Below are 14,860 nucleotides of genomic sequence, written 5' to 3'. Positions count from 1 at the left end.
GGAGAAAATTTAAAAAAACGTTTAACAAGGACCTAGAAGAACTAAACAGCAAACAAACAATGATGAACAACACAATAAATGAAATTAAAAATTCTCTAGGAGGAATCAATTAACAGAATAACTGAGTTAGAAGAACAGGTAAGTCACCTGGAAGATAGAATAGTGGAAACAACTACAGCAGAGCAGAATAAAGAAAAAAGAAAGAAAAGAATTGAGAGTATCAGAGACCTCTGGGACAACATTAAACACACAACATTAGAATTATAGGGGTTCCAGAAGAAGAAGACCAAAAAAAAAAGGGACTGAGAAAATATTTGAAGAGATTATAGTCGAAAACTCCCCTAATATGGGAAAGGAAATAGTCAAAAAAGACCAGGAAGCACAGAGAGTCCCATACAGGATAAATCCAACGAGAAACATGCCAAGACACATATTATTCAAACTATCAAAAATTAAACACAAAGAAAATATATTAAAAGCAGCAAGGGAAAAGCAACAAATAACACACAAGGGAATCCCCATAAGGTTAACAGCTGATCTTTCAGCAGAAACTCTGCAAGCCAGAAGGGAATGGCAGGACATATTTAAAGTGATGCAACAGGAAAACCTACAACCAAGATTACTCTACCCAGCAAGGAACTCATTCAGATTCAACAGAGAAATTAAAAGCTTTACAGACAAGAAAAGCTTAAGAGAATTCAGCACTGCCAAACCAGCTTTACAACAAATGCTAAAGGGACTTCTGTAGGCAGGAAACACAAGAGAAGGAAAAGACCTGCAAAAACAAACCCAAAATAATTAAGAAAATGGTAATAGGAACATACATATTGATAACTAAGTTAAATGTAAATGGATTAAATGCTCCAGCCAAAAGACACAGGCTGGCTGAATGGATACAAAAACAAGACCCGTATATATGCTGTCTACAAGAGACCCACTTAAGACCTAGGGACACATACAGACTGAAAGTGAGGGGATGGAAAAAGATATTCCATGCAAATGGAAATCAAAAGAAAGCTAGAGTAGCAATTCTCATATCAGACAAAACAGACTTTAAAATAAAGATTTTGCTACAAGAGACAAAGAAGGACACTACATAATGATCAAGGGATCAATCCAAGAAGAAGATATAACCATTGTAAATATTTATGCACCGAACATAGGACCACCTCAACACATAAGGCAAATGCTAACAGCCATAAAAGGGAAATCGACAGTAACACAATAATATTAGGGGACCTTAACACCCCACTTTCACCAGTGGACAGATCATCCAAAATGAAAATAAATAAGGAAACACAAGCTTTAAATGACACATTAGACCAGATGGACTTAATTGATATTTATAGGACATTCCATCCAAAAACAACAGAATAAACTTTCTCCTCAAGTGCACATGGAACATTCTCCAGGATACATCGTATCTTGGGTCACAAATAAAGCCTCAGTAAATTTAAGAAAATTGAAATCGTATCAAGCATCCTTTCTGACCACAACGTTATAAGACTAGATATCAATTACAGAGGAAAAAACTGTAAAATATACAAACACAGGGAGGCTGAACAATACACTACTAAATAACCAAGAGATCCCTGAAGAAATCAAAGAGGAAATCAAAAAATACCTAGAAACAAATGACAATGAAAACACAACAACCCAAAACCTATGGGATTCAGCAAAAGCAGTTCTAAGAGGGAAGTTTATAGGAATACAATCCTACCTCAAGAAATAAGAAAAATCTCAAATAAACAACCTAACCTTACACCTAAAGCAATTAGAGAAAGAAGAACAAAAAACCCTCTAAGTTAGCAAAAGGAAAGAAATCATAAAGATCAGATAAGAAATAAATGAAAAAGAAATGAAGGAAACAATAGCAAAGATCAATAAAACTAAAAGCTGGTTTTCTGAGAAGATAAACAAAATTGATAAACCATTACCCAGACTCATCAAGAAAAAAAAGGAGAAGGCTCAATCACAGAATTAGTAATGAAAAAGGAGAAGTAACAACTGACACTGCAGCAATACGAAGGATCATGAGAGATTACTACAAGCAACTCTATGCCAATAAAATGGACAACCTGGAAGAAATGGACAAATTCTTACAAAAGCACAACCTTCTGAGGCTGAACCAGGAATAAACAGAAAATATGAACAGACCAATCACAAGCACTGAAATTGAGACTGTGATTAAAAATCTTGCAACAAAAAATCTTCTGACAAACAAGGAGCAGATGGCTTCACAGGTGAATTCTATCAAACATTTAGAGAAGAGCTAACACCTATGCTTCTCAAACTCTTCCAAAAAAATGCAGAGGAAGGAACACTACCAAACGCATTCTATGAGGCCACCATCACCCTGATACCAAAACCAGACAAAGATACTACAAAAAAAGAAAATTACAGACCAATATCACTCATGAATATAGATGCAAAAATCCTCAGCAAAATACTAGCAAACAGAATCCAACAGCATATTAAAAGGATTATACACCATGATCAAGTGTGGTTTATCCCAGGAATGCAAGGATTCTTCAATATAGGCAAATCAATCAATGTGATATACCATATTAAAAAACTGAAGGATAAAAACCATATGAGAATCTCAATAGATTCAGGAAAATCTTTTGACAAAATTCAACACCCATTTATGATAAAAACTCTACAGAAAGTGCGCATAGAGGGAACCTACCTCAACATAATAAAGGCCATATATGACAAGCCCACAGCCAACATCATTCTCAATGGTGAAAAACTGAAACCATTTCCTCTAAGATCAGGAACAAGACAAGCGTGCCCACTCTTACCACTATTATTCAACACAGTTTTGGAAGTTTTAGCCATGGCAATCAGAGAAGAAAAAGAAATAAAAGGAATCCACATCAGAAGAGAAATAAAACTGTCACTGTTTGCAGATGACATGATACTATATACACAGAGAAACCTAAAGATGCTACCAGAAAACTATAGAGCTAATCAATGAATTTTGTAAAGTTGCAGGATACAAATTTAATGCACAGAAATCTCTTGCATTCCTATACACTAATGACAAAAAATCTGAAAAAGAAATTAAGGAAACATTCCCATTTACCATTGCAACAAAAAGAATAAATACCTAGGAATAAACCTACCTAAGGAGACAAAGGACATGTGTGCAGAAAACTATAAGACACTGATGAAAGAAATGAAAGATGATGCAAACAGATGGAGAGATATATACCATGTTCTTGGATTGGAAGAATCAACATTGTGAAAATGACTATAGTACCCAAAGCAATCTACAGATTCAATGCAATCCCTATCAAACTATCAATGGCATTTTTCACAGAACTAGAAGAAAAAATTTCATAATTTGTATGGAAACACAAAGACCCCAAATAGCCAACACAATCTTGAGAATGAAAAATGGAGCTGGAGGAATCAGGCTCCCTGACTTCAGACTATACTACAAACCTACAGTAATCAAGACAGTATGGTACTGGCACAGAAACAGAAATATAGATCAATGGAATAGGATAGAAAGCCCAGAGGCAAACCTACACACATATGGTCACCTTATCTTTGACAAAGGAGGCAAGAATATACAATGGAGAAAAGACAGCCTCTTCAATAAGTGATGCTGGGAAAACTGGACAGGTACATGTAAAAGAATGAAATTAGAACACTCCCTAACACCATACAGGAGGATAAACTCAAAATGGATTAAAGACCTAAATGTAAGGCCAGACACTATACAACTCTTAGAGGAAAACATAGGCAGAACACTCTATGACATAAATCACAGCAAGATTTTGACCCGTCTCCTAGAGTAATGGAAATAAAAACAAAAATAAATAAATGGGACCTAATAAAACTTAAAAGCTTTTGCACAGCAAAGGAAACCATAAACAAGACGAAAAGACAACCCTCAGAATGGGAGAAAATATTTGCCAATGAAGCAACTGACAAAGGATTAATCTCCAAAATATACAAGCAGCTCATGCAGCTCAATAACAAAAAAACAAACAACCCAATCCAAAAATGGGCAGAAGACCTAAACAGACATTTCTCCAAAGATATACAGATTGCCAACAAACACATGAAAGGATGTTCAACATCACTAATCATTAGAGAAATGCAAATCAAAACCCCAATGAGATATCATCTCACACTGGTCAGAATGGCCATCATCAAAAAATCTACAAACAATAAATGCTGGAGAGGGTGTGGAGAAAAGGGAAACCTCTTGCACTGTTGGTGGGAATGTAAATTGATACAGCCACTATGGAGAACGGTATGGAGGTTCCTTAAAAAACTAAAAATAGAACTACCATATGACCGAGCAATCCCACTACTGGCCATATACCCTGAGAAAACCATATTTCAAAAAGAGTCATGTACCACAATGTTCACTGCAGTACTATTTGCAATAGCCAGGACATGGAAGCTACCTATGTGTCCAACGACAGATGAACGGATAAAGAAGATGTGGCACATATATACAATGGAGTATTACTCAGCCATAAAAAGAAACAAAATTGAGTTATTTGTAGTGAGGTGGATGGACGTAGAGTCTGTCATACAGAGTGAAGTAAGTCAGAAAGAGAAAAACAAATACCATATGTTAACACATATATATGGAATCTAAAAAAAACAAAGAAGTGGTTCTGATGAACCTAGGGGCAGGACAGGAATAAAGACGCAGATGTAGAAAATGGAGTTGAGGATACGGGGAGGGGGAAGGGTAAGCTGGGACGAAGTGAGAGAGTAGCATTGACATATATAGACAACGAAATGTAAAACAGATAGCTAGTGGGAAGCAGCTGCATAGCCAAGGGAGATCAGCTTGGCGCTTTGTGACCACCTAGATTGGTGGGATAGGGAGGGTGGGAGGGAGATGCAAGAGGTAGGGGTTATGGGGATATATATATACATATAGCTGATTCACTTTGTTATACAGCAGAAACTAACACAACATTGTAAAGCCATTATACTCCAATAAAGATGTAAAAAAAAAAAAAAAATCGAGTTACCATACAGAAAAACAGAAAAAATGTTTGGAAGAATAAGCTAAATAGAACGCACAAGATGACAAGAGAGAAATGAAGCCAAATACATCAGTAATCATAATAAATATAAATGGATTAAAATTATTAATTAAAGTAACCATATTATCACTATGGCAAAGACAGTTACATACTCATGAAAATTGTCTCCCTTTTTTCTTGAGTACAAAAAGATTCCACAACCCAGATGTCTTCAGGTAGTGTTATTAATTACGTTCCAGCCAATGAAATGTAAGAACAAATACTGCTTCCAGGCCTTTCCCACAAAAATCTCTAACACAGGTAGTTTCACACTTTTTCATCTTCCACTCTCTAACACAGAGACAAAAAGGCACTACAGGATGGCCATGTGCAGGGGAGTCAGGACCATCATATGAAAGATAAATGAAACGTTGAATCTATTATATATTTTTTACAGCAATCTAGTCTACCCTAACTGATAAAGCGAAATTGGATTAAAAAACCAAAATCCAGTTATATATCTCTTAAAAGAGACACAACTTAAATACAAGTATACAGATATGTTTGAAAGTAAAAGTATAGAAAAAGATATGCCAAGCAACTACTGAACAAAGGAAAACTGATGGAACTCTACGAATATCAGAAAGAATAGCAAAAAGCATTACTAAAGATAAAAGCTATGGCTACAAAAGGGTAAATGTTTCATTTCTCCAAAAAGATAAAAAAATTTAAACTTTTATGTGGCCAAAAAGTTACAACAAAAAATAAGAACTTGGCACAACTACAAGGGAAAGTTAATAAATCCACCATTACAGTAGATTTAAAGCACATCTCAATAATTGACAAAATTGGCAAATTTTACAAGATTGCAATAGCGCAATTGTTAATATACCTAAAAATCCAAGAGTTGAAAAATAACAGCTACAACTACACTGTAAGCACAAATAAAACCTTTATAAATGTTTTACACATCATTTTAAAAAGGAATTGAGTTCAGTCTGATAGTACTTTTTGAGGATTTTTGCACCTATGTTCATGAGAGATATTGGTCTGTAGTTTCCTTCCTTCCTTCTTTCCTTCCTTCTTTCCTTCCTTCCTTCCTTCCTTCTTTCCTCCCTCCCTCCCTCCCTCCCTTCCTTTCTTTCTGGCTGCATTGGGTCTTCATTTGGGGAAACTGTGCATCAAGCAAGTCTATTGATGCCATTTTTCCAACAGCAGTTGCTTACTTCAGGTCTCTGTGTCACATTTTGGTAATTCTCACAATATTTCAAAATTTTTCATTATTATTATGTTTGTTATGATGGTCAGTGATCAGCCATCTTTGATGTTACTATTGTAAGATTTTTTGTTTTGTATTTTTTTAATTAAGGCATGTACATTGTTTTTATAGACATAATATTTTGTCTACTTCATAGACCACAGTACAGTGTAAACATAATTTTTATCTATACTGGGAAACCAAAAAAATCATGTGACTTGCTTTATTGCAATAGTCTCTTTATTGTGGTGGTCTGGAATTGAACCCACAATCTCTCGGAGGTATGCCTGTATACAATGTCCTTCTTTGTCTCTCGTAAAAATTTTTGACTTAAAGTCTATTTTGTTCATATCAGTGTAGCCACCCCAGCTCTCCTTTCACTACTATTGAATGGAATATCTTTTAAACCTATTTGTGTCTTTGTATCTAAGGTGAATCTCTTTTAGACAGCATATGGCTGAATCATACTATTTTACCATCCTACCAATCACAGCCTTTTAACTGGAGAGTTTAATTAATTTATATTTAATGTGATTATTGATAAGGAAGGACTTATTTCTATCACTTTCCTATTTGTTTTCTATATGTCATATATTTGTATTTAATTTCTCCATTATTACCATCTACTGTTTTTAACTGATTTTGGTACTGTATTGTTTTGATTCCTTTCTCATTTTCTTTTCTGTATATTTTTTATTTTCTTCGCTGTTGCCCTGGGCATTACAATTAGCTTCTTAAACTTATAACAACCTATTTTGAATTAATAACATCTTGGCTGCAGTAGTATATAAAACTCTGCTCCTATACAGTTCCATCCCTTCTCCTTCATGCTGTTGTCACAAATGACATCTTTTTACATTGTGTATCCTTTAATACCAATATATAATTATTGTTTTATGTATTCGTTTTTTAAATCACATAAGAAAAAAGAGGGAGTTAAAAATCACAATAACACTGGCTTTTGTATTTACCTATGTAATTACCTTTGCCAGTGTTCTCTATTTCTTCACATGGTTTTGCATTACTGGCTAATATCCCTTCATTGCTGCTCCAGGAATTTCCTTTAGTATTTCTGTACAGCAGATATACTAGCAAAAATCTTACCTTTACCTGGAAATGTTTTAATATCTCTTTCATTTTTGAATGACAGTTTTGCAAGATATAGAATTAGTGATAGGTGTTTGTGTTTGTTTGTTTCTTCCAGTACTTTATACATGTCATCTCACTGCCTTTTGGCCTCTGTGGTTTCTGATGAGAAACTAGCTGCTAATTTTATTAAGTATTCCTTCTATGCGATGAGTCACTTCTTTTTTGTTGCTTTCAAGATTCTGTTTTTGTCTTTTTCTTTGGGTAATTTGATTATAATGTCTTGGTATTGATCTCTTTGCGTTTATCCTCATTGATCTTGTTGGATGTGTAGATCCTTTCTTTTTTTTTAAATCAGAATTGGGAATTGTGTTACTATTACGTCTTTAAATATTCTGTCTGGACCTTTCTCTCTCCCTTTTCTTTCTGGAATGCCCATTATGTCTATGCACTTATGTACCCATTATGTCTAGTCTAGGTACACCATCATGCTTGATGACGTCCCATAGATCTTAGACTCTATTCATTTTTCTTCATTTATTTTTTCTCCTCCTCAGACTGGATAATTTCAATTGTTCTCACTTTCAGTTCACAAATTCTTTCTTGTGCCTGCTCAGATCTTCCACTGAAATCTGTTAGTAAAATTTTCAGTTATTATATTTTTCAGCTCCAGATTTATGTTTAGTTCCTTTTATAATTTCTATCTCTTTATCAATATTCTCTATTTGTTGAGATATAATTCTCCTAGTTTCCTTTATTTCTTTGTCCATGGTTTTCTTTAGCCCTATGAACATATGTAATACAGTTGACTTAAAGTATTTGTCTAGTAAGTCTGATATATGAGCTTCCTCAGGGACAGTTTTTATTAATATCTCCTGTGACTGGGCCATACTCTTTTGTTTCTTTGCATGTTTCATATTTTTTGTTGAAAATTGGAAATTTTGAATATTATAATATGGTAACTTTTGAAATCAGATTCTGCCCTCACTTCCTGTTGGGTTTGTTTTTGTTGCTTGCTATGGTGTAGTTGTTTGTTTGCTTAGTGGCTTTTCTAAATTGTTCTTACAAACTCTGTATTCTTAATTTTGTGTTATCTCTAAAAAAGTTATTCCTTCCTTGTGGTTAACTAGTGTTTTGACAGAGATTTCCTGGAGGGAGGAAGGAAGGGAGGGAGGGAGAGATCTGTCCCAGTCTTTGTAGATTGGCTCTATGTTGGGGACACTCTTTCAAAGCTTAGCCAGGTCATTTATGACTCTGCCTTAACCTTCACTTTCAGCTTGTGCTGAGCCTAGAACTCAATCAGAGAAAGCTTAAGGTCTTCTTACTCTTTTCTGTGTGCTCTTTCTGCCCTGGGCTTACATGTGGCTTTCTAAATTTCTGGTATATGAAAGTACATTTCAAGGCCCTAATTTCCCTTAGAAACTCTCTTTCCAGCTTTTCTTCCAGCCTTTTGGCATGTCTATTGTTTGCTACCAACTGTAATCTATTTTCTCAGGCAATACCATTCATTTGCCTTACGTTACAAAGAATACCCTCTGCATAACAGCTTTTCTGCCCTGAGAGGGTTCCATGTTAAATAAAACAAAAGCAAGCGCCTGCTTCAGTTCTTTAGATAGCCCCCAAACAAGTCAAAACAGACAAACACAATTCTTTGAGAATAATGTCTGTCTGATCCTTTTGGAGTCAGGAATCATAATCCCACAGTTGGAATGCAGGTTGTCCAACTTCCAAGACCAGTTCTAAGATGGGGAGAGGGATGGGAAAGAGCAAGTAAAAATGCTGCAAAGCTTTCCTGCTGTTTTTAAATTTCCTTCGTCTTGATTTGGCATTTACTTGATTGCTGTTAGCCTTTGACTATTTTCCAGCATTCTGACTAAGTTGATTCTGATAGTTTTTGCTCAGTTTTTTGGTGTTTCTATAGAGGAATCACTGTTGGAATTACCTACTCTGCCATTTTCACCGAGGTCCTAGAAGCATCATTCTGAATGCAATATTTTCATGGAAACATTTAAGTTGCTCTACAATGATAGAGTTCTTTAGTATAACCAGGTTTTAATATCACAATGATCACAACGTTCTCCACTTACAAGTATTTCTATATTAAAACATTTATTGTGTGTCTATCATTATAGAAATATTTGCCATATTATTCAAATAGAAGGGTGGAATAAGAACGTAAGGAGCTGTTTTGCTACCAAAAGTGAGGCAGTCTAATATATTGGAAATAACACAGAAAAACCAAAAACTCTGAGTTCTGGTCATAGCTTATGGCTTAATTAGCTGTTTGACTCTAACTTAGCCCTTCTCTTTCTCAGATTCTTTACCTGTAAAATAAAATTATTGGATTCGCTGATCTGAGAAGTCCTTCTCAGTTCTAAATTTCCACTCAGTGTTAGAAGAGAAGATGTAATTCATAGTTTTTAGCTAAATATGCTTCACAACATATTATTTCTTTAAGTGAAGATTGAGCAAATTTACCTATGGATACAAAAGTAACAGTTTGGGGAGAGAAGTTCATGGCACATCTTCCTAAGCCTGTTTCAAAAACTGGGGTAGAATACTTAATGTTGTCTTGAGTCCATTCAACATATCTTCTAATAGTTTGCAATGCATATTTTATTTGTACTGTCAATATTAATTAAAAACAGGCCAAATTGGCATTTACGAACATGGAAAAATATATAAATAGCAAATTTTGAAAGATTTAAAGAAGTCAGTGGTTTTTTTATAGAGAGAACACTGAAACGTGTAAAGTGGCCTAATTAAAACTTATTGATATACAATTAAAATGTAAGTGAATGTCTAATCACTTTTAATTTTTTTCTTATTTGAAATTGAACATTTTATTCAGTTTCCTGAAGCCCAAAACGATGCTTCTCAGATTTCTACAGATCTGTAAAACTCCATGTATTTTTCTTTGATGCTTATAATTTATCAGATAAAGGTGTGTTGACTTAGAAACTGAGATCTGACTCCACAGTGTTCTACAAAAAATGAGAGCCTCAAGCTTAATGGCAATCTGCCAAGTAAAGTAATATTTAAGTTATAGAATTTAGTGAGGAAAATGTTTATTTTCAGACATTTTCTGAAAATATGTGGCTCTTATATAGGTAAGAATACACTAAGGAGACTTTCTTAAGGGAAATAAAAAATTAAAAGCTTGCATTCCACATCAGTTTTGCTCACAACTGATATTAAACATAAAAATAGCATCAAAAGTTCTTTTATCACTCCAACATAAAATGAGTACCTGATTGGTTCAAAATTTAGTCAAATGTGAGGCTTCTTTAAAGCACAAAATCATATATAGTTTATTTAAATAATAAGACTATGCACAAAAAGGCAATGATAGAGCTGGCTAAAGTAAGAGCAACCCATTTTTTAGAATTCCTCCTATTAACAGGCTTAGCTATATTTTTATTTAAACCTCACATAAATCATGCAAAGTGGTAGTATCATCACCATTTTACAAATGAAGAAACTAAGGTTCAATGAGGCAAAGTGCATTGTATGAGCATTACCACACAGTTTGATGGAAATCAGAACGATAAAATGCAGAGGACCAGCTTGTAATCCAGACCACACTGGCTGCTTGCCTTTTACAAAGTGACCTTTTTTGAGCCTCAGTTCTGTACCCCCATCTATAAAATGAGAGCAGCGGCACCAACTTTGTAGAACTGTTCCACAAGTTAACTAAATTTCCATGAATTGCTTGATATATGAGAGGTACTTAGTAAATGAAAGTAATTATTACCAGAGCAGCAGAGACAGCATTCAACCCCAGGTCTATTTACCCCAAAAGCTTTTTTCAGTATACCATTTTGCTTTTTCACTTATAAAGAAAACAAAATAAATAAACAGAACCCCCGGTTTTGCTGCACCACTACAAGGTCACACAGGTGGTGGAGAGATCACTAGGCTTGCCATTGGCAAAAGTGTACTCTTTTCTTAGCTGGTTCCTGTAGGATTAAAATAACTGTGTATGCTTGGAAACGTAACTTCTCCATGACGCTAGTCCTTGTTCTGTAATAAGAGGCTGTAATAGGATTTCCCTTGGCCACCTAACAAGGTTCTTGTAGGTGTGAAATAAGTGTAAGAAATATGAAAATATAAGGTATATAAAATTACAGAACATAAAATAAGGAATTATTATAATTACATAAATGTTTTCAATTTATGAAAATTATACATTTTCACTTGAATTTGAGACTAAATATGAACTAACCAGATAAGAGAACCAAAACAGAAAGTGTTTATTCCCCTTAAGTGACCTTTTTAAAGTGTACTTAGCTAATGATAACAGTCACACTTATTGAGTACTTAAATGTGCAAGCACTGTTCTAAATGTTATTGTAAATGTTTTATATGTATGTGTTTATTTAATCCTATACACATATCCTTCTAAAAACCTGAGTGTTTAGTTTTCTCTTATAAAATATTAATGAAACTTGGTAAGAGCTGTATATTGTAGCATGCAATGGCTTGTTGCATCTAGGTAGGTAATTTTAGGAACCAGAGTTGAGCCTGATTTATTAGTCATATTGAGGTTACTTTATAAATTGACATCAAAGGGGCACCTTTCTTTACATGAGCCAAGATCCTTTTCACTCTCATTCTAGAGTCTGTCAAGATAGATGCTGATAGGTCACAGAGAGATTTTCCAAACATATGAAGCAACTATTTGAGAGCTCAGCCAATGTTCCTATTGTCAATTTGTTTTAATGACAACCTCCTGGCTGAGTGACAATGAATTCCAATTACAACTAAATTTATCTTCAGGATAGCAACCACAGGCTTAAAATTTTGAGTCACTTTAAAAATATTAGGTTCTGCAATTTGAAAACATATTATCAGAGTTAAGGTATTAACATTGGCTATCAAACATGATTTTTATAAGGCAGTTTGTAAAAAAATTTCTCAATGTAATTTCACTGTAATAGAGGCTAGACATACTTATTTATACTTATACAAGTTCCTGAAGGTCATATGAATTATTTTTACAATAATATGTGAGAATATGGTCTCTTTTAACTCAGCAGCCTGGAAAAATCAAGGCCAGGATTTAATCTACTATAGCCCGAGGACAAGACATGATTTAGTAAATTTTAATGGGGTAAAAACATGGGAAATCTTTTCTCATTATACCAACTGAGGCTATACTATCTACAGTCTTGCCTTAGTAATTTTCTCTATGCCCATTTGTTCCTTCATTCATGTTTTGGATTTCTATCATGTATAAGATACACACAAAGGTCTAAATGCTGAGAGGTTCAAACAAGAAACTCAGTGACCTGCTTTTTAGAGATCTGGTGAGGCATGGAAACAATTGGCTATAATACCACTGTACTCTCTTTATGATATGTTTTTGCAGTTCTTCAATATGAGTTCAATGCTCAGAATTCTAATTACCTAGGAATCATGGTATATCAATACTAAATGTCTAATTAATAGAATACTTCACTACTTCCGTTATGGCTCGTAACATCTTCTCATATCTTTAATACTTACTTATTTACATATGTTAGTCCATCTATTAGCTTGTAAGCACAAGCTGATTCATTTTTGTAGCTCCTAAAACAATTATCCCAATGTACACTGGAGATAATAAAAAACGATTTACTCAATGAAAGAATGAAAAAAGAAAATGACTGAATTTCTGGTTAAATTTGTAGCTAGTAATATAATATTTATTATTGCTGCTATTTACTTCTTCAAAGGTCAGTTTTTGCTCCCACTTTTTATGTTAGGGTTATGCCTTTCAATTATACATATATTCTAGGCACAGATTACATTATTATTGTTGTTTTATACAGTTACTTTTTTTGTTTCTTTCTGGGATCATTTTCCTTATGAAGAAATTCTTTAATATTTCTTTTATTGGTGGTAAAGCATTCTCTAATTTTTGGTATATGAGAAATATGCTTACTTTGCCAGCACTTTTGAAAAATAGTTTTGCTGAGTATCAAGTTCTGGGTTGTAAATTATTTTTTCCCCCAGTACTTTTAAGATGACATTCCTAGTCTTTTGAGAAGATGGCTGTCAAGTTCAAAGATCATTTTTAAGTATATAAAATTTTAACTTATCACATTTTACTAACAGCAGGCTCTAAATATAAAATATTTTTCCAGCTTAAATTTACAATAAAATTGTTATTAATAAATAATTGATCAAAACACATAATGGCAAATTTGGAAAAAAATAATTATACTCGAGTAAAAATTTATTGACAATGCATCTACTTATGAGATGTATGGAAGGTTATGATACCTAAATAATAGGAGACTTCCTTTAATATTTTTAGTTGCTCTTTTGTTTGGTTATTTTCACACCACTAGGCATCATGCAATACTACGCAGAATGAATAACAGGTATGTCTTTCTTTTGTTTTGTTTTTATTTTTTTATCCAAAGTCTACTCATTTCATTCAAGGCTGATGAGTTTTTAAAAATAACTTCATGGGAATTCCCTGGCAGTCCAGTGGTTTAGGACTCTGCACTTTCACTGCTGAGGGCCCGGGTTCAATCCCTAGTTGGGAAACTAAGATCCCGCAAGCAGCGCTGCACAGCCAAAAAAAAAAAAGAAAAAAAAAAAATCTCCAATAAAAAAAACCCACAAAAACTTCATGGCAAAAAAAGCTAATAAAAGTTTTGTGAGAATAATTTTTTAGATGGGACAAACATGGTGAACAATATATATATCTTGTTGACTATGGGGGTAAAATTTATAGATCTAATCATGTAAATTAAAAAGTAGATTTTTCCCCCAAAGGCAATTCATTTATTTTCTCATCCTTTCATAAAATTATAAGTAATTTTTCATTCAATTAACAGGCAAAATATTACTATGGAAATAACAATCCTCTAAAACATTCATACACCTACCTACTTTTTATTTCTTTCTGATTAAAGAAAACCTGGAATTATTTCATAGCACATTTATTATTTGCCAATTTTCATATAATGGAATGCTGTAAATGTTCTTACAAAAATAGACAGTAGAAATCTCTTGGGGGAGATACCCTATTTTAGTAATTACTGCATTTGTTTAAGAAAGTCACGGAGAAGCAAGCCTAGTGTCCATACTGGCTCTATTCTCTAAACTTTATTTTCTGATCTTAGAAATCTAAGATCTTTATTTTCTGATCTTCTGAACTGAACTTGACTTAATAACTATTTGAGGCAAAAATCACTGCGCCTCAAACTTTTTTTTTCATTTATGTGTAGTAGAGCATTTATTTTTTTCCAGTTATATTGAGATATAATTGACATACAGGTATCCCTGCCTTTGTGAAAGTCTGTTTTCTGCCATGTTGCTTTTTATAAAAGCCCTACATTAGTACCTGTTTTCACTAACTGAAGGAAATTCAAAGGGGATTTTCACTTTTATGAAAAAAAGAGCATTTGTTTTGCAAAGAGACATTATATAGGCAGCATGCTCCCTGAGCAGCAAGAGAGTACAGCCAAGTTCCTTCCCCTGGAACTACACTCAACATCTCAGCATCTTAGCATCAAGC

The sequence above is a fragment of the Eubalaena glacialis genome, chromosome 15 (genome assembly GCF_028564815.1).
Source record: "Eubalaena glacialis isolate mEubGla1 chromosome 15, mEubGla1.1.hap2.+ XY, whole genome shotgun sequence".
Classification (NCBI taxonomy): Eukaryota; Metazoa; Chordata; class Mammalia; order Artiodactyla; family Balaenidae; genus Eubalaena; species Eubalaena glacialis.
This window is presented reverse-complemented; position numbering follows the sequence as displayed.